We start from the raw sequence: 14,414 nt of genomic DNA on the forward strand, positions 1-14,414 counted from the left end.
AGTGAGGACCCTGTCTCAGGAAAAAAAAAGAAAAGAAAAGAAATAAAGAAAAGAAAATTTGGATACTTACTCCTGGTGTGAAAAAGAAACTCAGCATTTCAGATTGCAAATATACGTTTATAATTGAAAAAATAATATAAAGGAATAATTTTGGGGAAAAATACAATAAATATATGTATATATGAGACCTTTGGTCTCACGTCTGGGTAACACCTTTGGTCTCATGTCTGGGTAACTATGCCATGAAGATAAGTGGCCTCCAAAACAGCTCTCTGCCCTGTGCTCTGACTCAATCATTCATTTAAGTGACACCAGTTTATGGAGAGATTAATGTGCCAGGCACAATGATAAGCACAGCACAGAAGCTACAAACCAGGCCTTCAGGACCTTGTCCTCTGGGCGGGCGGGCGCTGTCCTCAGCTTCCTGTCTGACCCCTGCAGGTAACTATCTCCTAATTTGGTTAATTCCTTGAGGAATGTCCCTTGAGGTTAACAACAATGTGTATCCTCAGTGAGTCTCGGGAGTGCCTTTGTACACAATGCGCATGTGATGAATTAGGTGAGTGAGTAACACCAGGGGCTGGAATGCAGCAGGGCTGGAATACCTTGAAAAGTTTTAGAAAACTAGCTTGTGTCTGGGGCACCCTAAGCCTTGGAGGAAGCTGTGACTCAGTCCCAGAACAGCAGTGATAGTAACTAACCCCAGACACTGACGTGCCAGGCTCCATTTTGCCAGGAAATTCCCCTGAGTGAGAAGGACGGGTTTGTTCTCATTTATGACTTTCTCCACCTTTCTTGAATGAAGAGGAGTCTCAGGAAATGTCTGGGGATTGGAGACTATGGAAAATAAAATTTTTAAAACATGAAACACAGCAAAGTTTTTTCTTTTTTTTCCTTTGTTTTGAGACAGAGTCTCGCTCTGTCGCCCAGGCTGGGGTGCGGTGGCCCCATCTCACCTCACTGCAGCCTCCATCTCCCAGGTTCAAGCCATTCTTGTGCTTCAGCCTCCCAAGTAGCTGGGACTACAAGGCATGCGCCGCCATGCTCCGCTAATTTTTTGTATTTTTAGTAGAGATGGGGTTTCCACATGTTGGCCAGGCTGGTCTTGAACTCCTGGCCCCAAGTCCACTTTGGCTTCCTGAAGTGCTGGGATTACAAGCGTGAGCCACCGCACCTGCCCAGCCCACAGCCAGGCTTTTTGAGAATGTGATAATAATCTGGTAATCATGGCTCTTCACCAAGTAACTAAGGTATTTCACAGCTTTCCTGGCTTAACCAGTTAGGTTAGGGAAACAGAAGCCCCCACGGTGAGGCAGGCCTGCTGGAATTAGGGCTGGGATCCACTGATAAGTGGAGGGTCTGAATCTGCCTACCCAATTATACATTCGCTGGTAAACACTGGAGTCCTTTTATTCCCTAACTACGTGGTTCATGGATCATCTATTTAGATCTATATAGATCCTTCAGGATCTATTTTCATCTATCATCTGTTGCTGGAATTTGTTGTTATATGAATTGACCGCACTTTACGTTTAATAACCCCGTTGCATATGCTCAGGCTTCCATCTCTGGGTGGTTCATCTGAGCCAGGAGTTCCCTGTGACGTCAGTAATAACTGACCTATTTATCTATGCTTCTGGGCTGCTGATCTCCAAGTAGAGGTTTAAAGGAAAGAATACCAGAAATCATTAACTTCTTGCCTGTATAATTAGTAATAGGAAAAACCCAGAAAGAGACAGAGAGAAAGGGGGAAAAAAGTCCTCTGACAACCCTGGTATTATGTGGCCGGCCAATCCAAAAAAGTCCCAGGGAAAGTTAGCAAATGCGTTCTTTAAGACCAGATCAAGGTCTCTGCTTGTCATCAGGAAATATTATTTGTGCTAACACAGGCCTTCAGTTAAAAACCTCCCCGCCAAGTTACCTAAGGACAGCAGGTCTGACCTTGAGTTAACCAAAACATTACCTCATCTACAAAGAACTCCAGGAACCATTCAGATACTGAGGTCAGAAATCCTTTTTCTAGGTTTCTGTAAGTTTCTCACTTTCAAAGCATTTTCAAGCGTGGCTCCTCTGTCTCCCAAAGCCAGGCAGCTTGGGGCCGCACTGCCATTACCAATGCAAGAAGGCAATGTCAGAGTTATTTGAAATTTCCAAACAATGACAGGCGTTAACAGTTTTCCAAAATACTGCTACCAAAGTATAAGGTGATAAATACGAAAGGAAAAAATTCGTAAGCATTTCAGAAAATAAAAAAGTGTTGATATGCAGAAGATAATGAAAAGGATTACTCCATGTCTCTCCCTGAAGCTGCCTAAACAGTACCGGAGGGGAGGGGAGAGGACGGGAGGGGAGGGGAGGGGACAGGAGGGGAGGGGAGGGGAGGGGAGGGGACGGGAGAGGAGGGGAGGGGAGGGGACAGGAGGGGAGGGGAGGGGAGGGGACGGGAGAGGAGGGGAGGGGAGAAGGGCTCTTCAGATCCATGGGGCGGGGCTTCCAGGCACCATCCAGCACGAGGACAGCATCCATCCCCCCTCCACGGCTGCAGAAGGTCAAGTCAGCATCGCTTGCTTCTTCCTGAGCAGCTGAAGTGGAGCTCCCACAGCCTCCTTTACAAAAATAATAATAATAATAATAATAATAATGAAGGAGTAATGCTTAATATCAGCCCCTGGAAAAGATCGGGCTCTGTTTTTGTTCAGTGGGGGTGAAAATCCCAGGAGCCCCCAGACCTTGGGTGTATGGCTACCTGATATATTTGCTATATTAGTGCTCCCTGATGTTAAACAAATAGAATCCTCTTTTTAGGCTAGTCAGAGTTTAACTGTGTTTTAACTAAGGGGTGCAGCTTTGGTCTATGGGCTAGAAAACTTGGTAAGGAGGTTAGCATTGATGATGCGAAAAACGGTGAAGATGGTAACGTGGCCTTCTGCAGGAGATGGGGAGGGGGAGATGGACGCTCTCATTGCACTGTAGGTTACCTGGGAGCCCGCCCAAGGGGTCTGAAGCCAGCCCAGACTACAGCACAGAAAACAGCTCTTGAGTGTCTAGGAAATGGGGCTTGCTGCCACTTTGACTGTGCGTCTGAGGGAGAGTGCTTTGCTGGGTGGATATGAGTTAAGTGAGGTGAAGTAGGGAGGTATAACTCCAGCATCTATGCAGTCTCCTTGCCGGTAAGTCCCGTTTCTCATCCATGTAATGCTGGTCACAGACAAGCAAAGAGGGAAGCATTTTGGAGTCAGGATTACTTCAAGCTGCATTCGAATCCTATAAAAGTGACTTATTTGTGACTATAGATCATCCAGCTCAAGGACCTTCCAGGGAATAGAGCAGGCGCGCTGATGAGGCCGTTGGAGCCTGCCTGCAGGCCTGGGAGCCTCCTTTAATAGAACTACAAACATTAACGTCACTCAAATGCCGCTCTGTGTCTGCATGGGGGAAAAAAGGGTTACCCCTAAAAAGCTAAATGGGAAATAATTAAGAAAGATTGCAAACAAATGTTAGTTTGATAAAGATAATAAAATTAGGCCACACTAACTTTGAGAGCAGCTAGATGCTAAGAAATCTTTCTTTTAAAATGCTGCACAAATTACATTCGGTTCTCGTGATGAAATTATCAATATCATTTTTCTAAGTCTAGGAGTCTCCAGAGACTTGACATGGAAACCTCGTATCCATGTGATGGATTTATTTTATTTTTCTGAGACAGAGGCTTGGTCTGTCCCCCAAGCCGGAGTACAATGGTGCGATCGCAGCTTACTGCAGCCTCCACCTCCTGGGTTTGTGATTCTCCCGCCTCAGTCTCCCAAGTAGCTGGGATTACAGTTGCGCAGCACCATGCCTGGCTAATTTTTGTATTTTTTGGTAGAGACGGGGTTTCACCATGTTGGCCAGGCTGGTCTCAAACTCCTGACCTCAAGTGATCCACCCGCCTTGGCCTCCCAAATGGTGGGATTACAGGCATGAGCCACTGTGACTGGCCCATGTGATGGATTTTAAATAATGATGGTATTAAAGGGATTTTGGTTTCCCTGTGATTTCTTTTATACATCCACTTACTACTGTAAGGTTCCATTTTTTTTACATTTCTTTAAACATAATTTCTCCACGTGTTGCCTACACATCACTCCCTGCTTTTCTACACTGACACAGTGTTTGTTTGGTTGTTTCCATTTTGCCCTTTTCCTACAATTTCAACCTCTTCTGTTTCACTTTGTCTTCCTCCTTCTTTCCTGCAGTCTGGATCCTGTTTTATTTTAGAGGTAGAAGATGTGGTTGGGTCTGATGTTTTATTTTTGGAGGTGGAAGAAATCGTTGGCTCTGCTGTATCCTCTGGTTACCACCTTGAACTCTCTTTCTGCTTTGTTGTGTTGTTGTTTTTGGTAAAGGATGATTTGCCTTTGCCATTTCTCTGTTACTCATTCCCTGCAGGTGAGCACTGTGAACCCCACGTTTTCTGCTCCAAGCAGCTGCCTGAACAGCATTACCCCCGCTCATCAATCAGCGTCTCCAGCACTCCCTCAATTTGTTCTGCACCCCAGGCCACTCAGCCCTGGAACATGATGACCCCGCCAGCATCCTTTTGCCCTCGGTTTCTCCTCTACTCCTTCCTGAATCCCACTTATCTGAAATTTTCCCACATCACAATAGTCTCTGGTTTTCTGTATCTGATTTGCATGCAAATGACTACCGCATTTCACAATTTCAGCAATTTGTATTAAGGAATATTGGGAATGTCTTTTCATGACAAGCATCTTATAAAATCAAATGCTTACCATGAATGATGGAAAATTCCTCTGCAACCATTTTTACATCATCAATGCTAACCTCCTTATAAACCTTTCTAGTCCATAGACCAAAGCTGCACCCATGAATTAAAACACAGTTAAACTGCAATTAACATGAAAAGAGTATTACATTTGTTTAATTTAACATGGCCAGGCGTGGTGGCTCATACCTGTAATCCCAGCACTTTGGGAGGCTAAAGTGGCTGGATCACCTGAGGTCAGAGTTTCGAGACCAGCCTGACAAACACGGTGAAACCCCATCTCTACTAAATATAAAAAATTAGCCAGGCGTGGTGATGCATGTAATCCCAGCTACTTGGGAGGCTGAGACAGGAGAATCACTTGAACTCAGGAGGTGGAGGTTGCAGTAAGCAGAGATTGCGCCATTGCACTCCAGCCTGGGCAACGAGCAAAACTCTGTCTCAAAACAAAAACAAAACAAAACAAACAAACAAAAACACACACACATCAAGGAATGCTAATATAGCACATATATCATCAGTCATTTTGTCAATATGTAGTCATAGGTTTCAAAGTGTGAAAGTGACTGACCCTTATGATTTAATCAAAGGAACACACATCCGTGTGTTTGGGGATTCTGTTAACTTGCTGTCAGCTCCACAACCTCCCTTCCGTCTTGGGATCTAGGATGTCAAAGCTGAGACCTGCAAGCCGCATGCAGTACAGGGCACCAGATGGGCCCACAAGCTGGAGGAGGAAGAAGGCTCTAGGTCCTTCGTGTTTGCTTCCTGGGGCTTGTTGGTGGCCTCTGCTTCTGTGACCATCACGCTGGTCACACTGCTTCCTCTGAGCAGGAACTGGCTCCAGTGTGGAGCTTATCCTTCCAAAACCACCTTTATTACACGCTAGTTCCCACGATCCCAGCTGTAGTCACAGGGACCCCCTCCCAGAGCCCTTGCTCTGAGCTCAGAAATACTGACTAGACCAGGGAGCACCTCCACTTCAGACCTGCGCGGTCCCTTCTCTATGTGACTAAGCATCAATATTTCCAACACTTCCCTTTGTCCTGCTGCCCTGAGGGTGAGAGCTGCTTCTTGCAATTGCTACCTACACAGCACCTCAGGGCTACCTTTTAACAATTGTATTGATAGTTCACACTTCTTCATACTGAATGCTCTCTGCTCCAATAACTGAAGTGGTTTCTGTCTCCCCATAGGATCCTTCAAACTTGTCTTAAAATCAGTGATTATGGACCAGATAAGCCATTGCTTGAGAAGTGAATATCAAGCTTCATGCATAAGACCTTTCCTCATAATTTTTCTTGACCAAGAGTTTAACGAAGCGCATTGACTAATGGGGCATAACTGACCACTAAAATCCGTAGCAGCATTTTCATAAGTGCTCAACCAAATTCAAGTGCAGTTTTCCAATTTTTACCACGGGTGTGGACTCTGGGGAGCCCTACATGGGTCTCCACTTTGGAACCAAGGCTTTTGATATGGTTTGGCCTTGTCCCCACCCAAATCTCATCTTGACTTACAGCTCCCATAATCTCCACTTGTCGTGGGAGGGACCCAGAGGGAGGTAATTGAATCCTGGGAGTGGGGCTTTTCCATGCTGTTCTCATGATAGTGAATAATCTCACAAGATCTGATAGTTTTATAAAGGGCTGTTCCCCTGCACATGCTCTCTTGCCTGCTGCCATGTAAAAGGTGTCTTTGCTCCTCCTTCACCTTCCGCCATGATTGCGAGGCTTCCCCGGCCATGTGGAATGGGAGTCCATTAAACCTCTTTTTCTTTATAAATGACTCAGTCTCAAGTATTTCTTCAGAGCAGTATGAAAATGGAGTGATACAGCCTCTTTCCCCTGTGTGGGAAGTGTTGTCTGGTGTTCACTTACATTTGGGTCCTTACAGCATTTGCCTTCAATTGATGAGAGCTGGTGGGCTCAAGGCTACACCCTGCTCCTTGGGAGCAGCCAGCATCCAATGACAGGTCCCTTCAGGGGTGCAGAGTTCTTGTCTGGGCTTGTCTGGGAGCAGCTCTGAAGCACCATCCCCATTTCTGAGCTCTCTGTGAGATCAAGTGGGTCCTCTTCGGCAGGTGTTCCATGGCCTAGTTCTTCCCTCCTCCAAGCCTTGCTTCACTCACCCCCAATAGGTGTTGCTCCTGCTGTTTACCCATGTCTGTCTCACATCTGGCTTCCTGAGCACACCTCCTATGGCATCTAAAGTATGCCTGAATGGTGCTCCCAAGAGCTGTTACTTCTCTGTGTCAAACAACCTGAAGGAGACTGTACGTGGAATGCTATCGTACCTACTCGACAAATGCTAACACTAAACTTGTGAGTTGCTACTCAGTCAGTAGTTTCACCTCTGAAATCACCTTTGCAAAAATGATATCAGTGAGAAAAATTGTAACAGTAGGCTGAGCTAACCACCCCTATCTCTCTTGCCTTTCCCTTAATTATTCCTGGGATATTGAGCCAAGCTGACTTTGGAAGACCTTCAGGCTACGGTGTAAATAATAATAGGCCTTATTGTAAATAATAATAGGCCTTATCCAAAACTCAACAGCTTTTATAAAGCTAATGGGAGGCTGTCAGTCTAGGGGGAGGAGAGGAGCCAAGTCCTGCTAAGGTGCAGCCACGAAGGATTGTCAGCGATTATTCCAGAAGTTATAAGACATGCAAATTCCCCAATATCTCCTGCAAATAACACCACTCTTGTAGAAGGGCCTTTTGAGGTTTTTCAGGTTTTTTCCAAGTCTGACACTCATGGTTCCACCTGGACCTGCAGCCCTGCTCCTGTGGCCCCGCCCAGAAGCAATTCAGCCTGTGGAAGGACAGCTTCAACACCCTATGATTTCATCTCTGCTCCAATCAATCAGCAGCCAGCACCTATTACCTGAACACTCCCACCCCTTTCTCAAACTGTCTTTGAAAAACCCCGAACCAGCCGGGCGCGGTGGCTCATGCCTGTAATCCCAACACTTTGGGAGGCCGAGGTAGGTTGATCACCTGAGGTCGGGAGTTTGAAACCAGCCTGGACAACATGGCGAAACCCTATCTCTACTAAAAAAAGCCCGGTGTGGTAGCACACGCCTGTAATCCCTGTTACTCAGGAGGCTGACGCATGAGAATAGCTTGAACCCAGGAGGTGGAGGTTGCAGTGAGCCAAGATCGTGCCACTGCACTCCAGCCAGGGTGACAGAGTGAGACTCTGTCTCAAAAAACAAAAGAACAACAACAAAAAAAACACAGAAAAAGAAAAAGAAAAAACCCTATCCTTTAAGCTTTGGAGGATATGATTTTAGTACAAACTGCATCTCCCATGTGGCATGGCTGTCCTCATGTCTATTAAACTTTTTTTCTTTACTACAATGCCATGGTCTTTCTTCATGCACCAGCCAGGAAGAAACTTCTTGAGTGGTTTCATCTCCTGGAGAAAAAGAACAAGCAGAATATTTAAAACCAAGGACAAATAGAAAGGAAAACAGAGATCGTAGAATCTCACCAAAATCAATTGTTGCAAAGAATTACAAATGCAAAGTGTGGTTAATGACAAATGGTAGAAAGACTGTATAGATGTTTGACCTTAGAAGTTATCAGACAAAAGAACAGACAGAAGTCATTTGGAGTATATCCATATGCCTTGTCCCTGCCATAAAGCAGGGGACCCCAGACTGGAAAGAGCTCTCCACAGGGACAAGGGCTGATGGAGGATGAGGCTCAAGGAAAGAAACTGTTGAGAGAGAGAGATGTTATCAGACTCATTCCAGAGTTACAGGACGCTGATGAAATAAATGCATCCGACGATTGGTGCTATGGATGGAAGGTTCATGTTCCCATCCCCAAATTAATCTGTGGAAGTCCTGACCCCAATGTGGCTATATTTGGAGATAGAGTCTTTACAGAAGTAATTAAGGCTAAATTTGGTTGTAAGGGTGGGACCCTGATCCAACAGTATAAATGTCCTTGTAAGAAGAGACAAGAGAGAACTTGCTTTCTGTCCACCATGTGGGGACACCATGAGAAGGCGGCTGTCTGCAAGCCAGAAGAAGAGCCCTCTCTGGAAACCAAATTAGCAGGTACCTCCTGCCTCCAGAATTAGGAGAAATCAACGTCTGCTGTTTCAGCTGCCCAGACTGTGATGTTTTATTACAGCAGAAACACAATTGGTTACATGGTTACTACATTAATTCTGTTTGCATAGTGAAACTCCAAGATTAATAACTAAATATTCACACCATCTGGACATGACTTTCAAATTCCTGAGCTTTGCAGCCCTTTCTGAACTAAGGGTTCCTGACTCTGAGTCCTAAGCTCTCTCTGGAAGTTGAGATCTTAACATGACTTAGCAGCTTTCTGCTGTCTGAATGCTTGCCAGGATTACAGAATCAAACAATAGTCCACCTTGACAAAATGCAAAGCAACTCATCAAACTATAAGACATAAAAATGATCTTATGGCAGTTCTGGGAAATATTATTCACTTCCTAATAGTCACTAACATCTACTGAGTCCTAAGGATGTCACTCCAAGTGTATTACTATGTTTAACAATAGGCTTTTTGAATAGGAAATATGCTACCTCTATTACAGAGATGAGTAAATAGCCTGTGGTACGAAGAAGTTAGGGGAATTTCTCAAGGTCAAACAGCTCATAAAGAGTTGATTCTGGATTAGAAAGCAGCGAGTCTGACCGTGGAGTCAGCCGACTCTGTCATCATCCTGGGTTGCTCCTGGTCAGCTGTTTTCTCCGGAGTCACCCCGGCCTTTCTTCTGCTGCTGCGAGTCTCCAGCACACCTGGTATCTATCACGAAGAGTTTTCATACAGGGAAATAACTCCAAACTTCACCTTGCATAACTAAACCCTAACCAAGCACCCATAAAAGAGCGGAGAGTCTCCTTTTCCCTTTCCCTTCGTAGTTATACAGAACAAACACAAAATAATGGCTTAAATAATCTCAACAAGTAAAAACTATCCATCCAGATGAGTGTGAGGCTTGGGTGATTTGAAACATAGACTGGCCTTACAGAACCCACTGTTACTAGGGTTCCCTTTCTCTTTGTTTTATGAAAACACTGTATTAGTTTTAGTACTTTAAGAATTATACTACTGACTAATGTTAATTTTTAATCAATGTGACTGGCAGAAAAAATATACACACATTTCTCATAGAAATATATACAGTCGTCCTGGGTAAAGGAGGTGGATCGGTCAGGAATCCCAGGTATACTTAAATCTGCAGGCATGTACAAAACGTCAGCTGTTGATAGATGTGAATTTTGTCTCCTTCCAATGCTATATTTTGGATCTGCGATTTGCTGGAAAAAAATCCCTGTAAAAGGGAGACCCATGCAGTTCACACTGGCCTTGTTCAAGGGTCACCTGTACATTCACTTGTGTGCGTCATAGGCACTAATATATTACTTTCTCCATTAAGATTTCCTGCACTTTTATTTGGAAGACAGTTTATTTCTGTGTGTGTGTGTGTTTGAGATGGAGTTTCGCTCTATTGCCCAGGCTGTAGATGATCCCAGCTCCCTGTCACGCCCACCTCCCGGGTTCACACGATTCTCCTGCCTCAGCCTCCCAAGTAGCTGGGATTACAGGTGCATGCCACCACGCCTGGCTAATTTTTATATTTTTAGTACAGATGGGGTTTCACCATGTTGGCCAGGCTGGTCTCAAACTCCTGACCTCAAGTGATCCACTCACCTCGGCCCCCCAAGTGCTGGGATTATAGGCGTGAGCCACCGCGCCGGGCGGAAGACAGTTTATTTCTAAATCCCAGCTCTCTATATGATACTCTATCAACAGAAAACATTGAAAATTATAATCTGCTAGTTGGACATTCAGTTTTAAGTAATTCAAAGAATGCTTGCATTGTTTATTTTTATGGTGCTGTGCCAGATTTTTTCACAACTACCTGAAACTATCATCTATAAAAGGGTTCCCCTAAAAAGTATACATAGGTATTATATATATATATGTGCATGTGTAAATATAGGTATATATCTTAACACATGCATAGAGCCTGCAGAGATTAAGCAGCTGCAGATTGGCTTGTTGTAAGCATGCAGACGAGAGTGTCAGGAATGATAGTACCCAGGGTTTACTGAACACTTGGTGTGTGTTAGGTATTGTTCTAAGGGCCTTGTTTTCATCCACTCACAAGCTCCTTAGCACATGAGGATGGCATTGCTTTCATTCACATTTTTGGTACACTCATGTACCAAAATGTTTTTGACCGTTGAAGGCATCTTCTATGGCCACCAAGCCAGCATTAGAAAGCTGGCCACTTCCTTTTTCAAAGGAAAATGACTTGGTTACCATTTTATTGTCCGTTTTGAGAAGGTCAGGTAGACTCATTATGATTCATTCTGAAGTTGATGCCATTGAGTGAAATTATTCAGCATAAAAATAAAAGTGAAAGTAATTATTTGATTGCATCTATTTATGAGAAACTACAACCTCTTGATTCTTAGAATACGATACAATCCTCTTAACAATGAGATGATGTACAAGGAAAATCCATGGAACAAAATCCCCTAGAAAACCCTAAATGTTTTTTTAGAACTTTCAAATATGTTCTTCCTCACAAATATGATCTCAGAAGAGTGGATCACCACTGGGAGACTTCCATACAGGGAACACTGCTGTTGTAACTTAACAAGCAGTAAAGTGCCATCAGGCTTCTAGAGTAAGGGAGAACAGAAAAGCAGAATTTTGTTTAAGAAAACAACTGCATTTATTACACAATAACATAACAAAAGGAAACGAGACCACCCTCTCTTAGAGAATTCAGAAACCTCAATTGCATTGTAAATTCTGGGAATTCATATGGTACAGGCAGCTTCTAAACTCATTCACAGGTCAGTCACTGACTGTCTGATTAGAGCATTAACCTGTTTCTGGCAATCAGCTATAATTCCATTATGTATTTTTCCCAACAATATGAATCATATTAATCCTAAGGTTCAGAGAAGATTTCAATGAGCTGAAAGGAATTTGGTAGTGACAATGTGAACAGTTGAATGTTTGCATCTTCCCTGATGTGTCCCACCTCTGTAAGAAGAGTATGCTGCATTTGATCGTTGAAAAGGACCCAAGAGATTCCAGTCAACCCAGTCTCTTCATCTTACAAGGGAGCCAAATTCAGTTAAGATTGGACTGGCCTGGCAGGGTGGCTCACATCTGTAATCCCAAACTTTGGGAGGCTGAGGTGAGAGAGTCACCTAAAGTCAGGAGTTTGAGACCAGCCTGGCCAACATAGTGAAACCCTGTCTCTACTAAAAGTACAATAATTAGCCGGCCGCAGTGGTGCGTACCTGTAATTCCAGCTACTTGGAGGCTGAGGCATAAGGATCACTTGAATCCAGGAGGCGGAGGTTGCAGTGAGCCGAGATTACATCACTGCACTCCAGCCTGGAAGAGAGAGTGAGACTCCATCTCAAAAAACAAAAAACAAAACAAACAAACAAAGACTGAATAATCTGAATCTTATACTAGAAGAAAAACCCCAAATATGCCCAGGCTAAAGTCATCTGGGGACACACTGTTTTGGGTGGTGGCCTCTAATTAGGGCTTGAACAAATTTGAGAAAATCTGTGTTGGGGGAGTTTCTCTTTGGAGGTGAGGCTCCTAGACCAGGTACTTGGTCATCCCCTGAGAGCTCAACAGCCAAGCAGAGACTCAACCCCCACCCAGGCTGAGCCAAAATCTACTTTTCAACAAGGCCCGTGGGTGAACACTGTGTGCATGAAAAGTTGCGAACACTGGCTTAGGTGACACTGCTAAGATTGAGATCTGAGAAGGAGCTGTTTTTCTCTAGGGCTTTTTTTTTTGCAAGTCAGCTGACTATTCAGAGAACCACACTGATGGAAGCTCTCAGGAGCTTTTGTCTCTGAACAGAAAACACTACCTCAGTCAGGAGTCAGGTCAGGAGACGGAAAGGTGACCGGCAGAAGCTGGTGGAACTCCCTGATGGGGGGGAATGCACTGCCATGGATGTATCTTTGTGCAGATATAGAGAAATCTAGAGCTTTCTGACCCTCGAGATCCAATTGATAAGGAAGGAAAAGCAGTAAAATGTAACAATGGCCATGTACATCAATAAAATGTAACTACAGATACAGCAAAATGAAAGCGCTCTACGATCAAATGTGGCACACTCTTTTCTTGTAGGCATGGGACAAGTCAGAAATGATGAAAAAATGCATCACTTCAAGTTTTATAATGCAGGTGACTTCTAACATCTCTGATTTTTCAACAACTCGGCGCAGTAGGTGGTATTTTCCTTATGTTATAGATGAGGAAACCGAGGTTCAGAGGAGTCGAGTCAGGGCCCCAATTCACACAGCTACTAAATGTCTGAGCTGAGGTTCACACTTACCTGTCTGACTGCCTAAAATGCACATTCTAAGAAGTCCTGGGTTTACATTTGACACCAACTTCAGTTCATTGTTGACTCTTCCCCCAACGAAGTGCTTTTTTTTTTTTTTAACATTTGCAAAGTATTATGTTGTATTTGTATACCAGTCCCTTTTAGTGCCAAACTTAGGAGGGAAACCCCATTTATTAATAAATATGTCCTTAAAGGAGGACATATTCAAAAGGAAAGTGAAAAAGCAGGCTTCTGACCTGGCTTGTTAAACGGGTCAGAGTGCAAAGAAGCAGATGTGCACAGCGGAGTATGTCCTCTCCAAGCATCTTGCAGAAAACCGCAATGTCATGGGATTGTGCAGACAGCTCTCCCCTTCCTTCCCTCAAATAAAAGCAGTGTGCACATTTCCTCTGTGACGGGCACTGCTTCCCTCCTTTCCCTGTGTGAGCTGAAAACTCACCTCTAGGAGTCAAATATAATCAATTACACAAAACTATTTTACCGGACGGGGGTTGTGAGTTGGAGGTAAGGCTCAGTTCCATTTCTAAAGGAGTCCACAAGATTTGCTTCTCAGAGAAGAAATTAAAGTTAATGATAGGCCAGGCACAATGTCTCACGCCTGTAATCCCAGCACTTTGGGAGGCTGAGGCAGGGGGATCACCTGCGGTCAGGAGTTCGAGACCAGCCTCACCAAAATGGAGAAACCCCGTCTCTACTAAAAATACAAAAATTAGCCATGCATGGCAGTGCATGCCTGTAATCCCAGATACTCTGGAGGGTGAAGCAGGAGAATCACTTGAACCTGGAAGGCGGAGGTTGCGGTGAGCCAACATCGTGACATTGTGCTCCAGCCTGGGCAACAAGAGCAAAACTCAGTCTCAAAACCAAAAAAAAAAAAAAAAAAAAAAATTGGCCGGGTGTTGTGGTGATGTGCACCTGTAATCCCAGCTCCTCTGAGGCTGAGGCAGGAGCATCGCTTGAACCCAGGAAGCGGAGGTTACAAGGAGCCGAGATCGTGCCACTGCACTCCAGCCTGGGCAACAAGAAGGAAACTCTGTGTCAAAAAAATAAAATAAAATAAAAATAAAGATAACAATACACAAATTTAAAGGCAAAAAACAAAAATCTAATAAAGTTACGTTTCTCTTGTTTCAGTTGGAGAGAAAAAGGAAGTAGTAAAGATTCCTTGAAATCTATTTCAGAGCTGTTCCTTTGGGGCCATGAAATAAAAGGCAAGACTGGTAGAAAGGACTTAAAATGCAAAAATGGCAAAGGTAAT

The sequence above is a fragment of the Trachypithecus francoisi genome, unplaced genomic scaffold, assembly GCF_009764315.1.
Source record: "Trachypithecus francoisi isolate TF-2019V2 unplaced genomic scaffold, Tfra_2.0 Lachesis_group9, whole genome shotgun sequence".
Lineage (NCBI taxonomy): Eukaryota > Metazoa > Chordata > Mammalia > Primates > Cercopithecidae > Trachypithecus > Trachypithecus francoisi.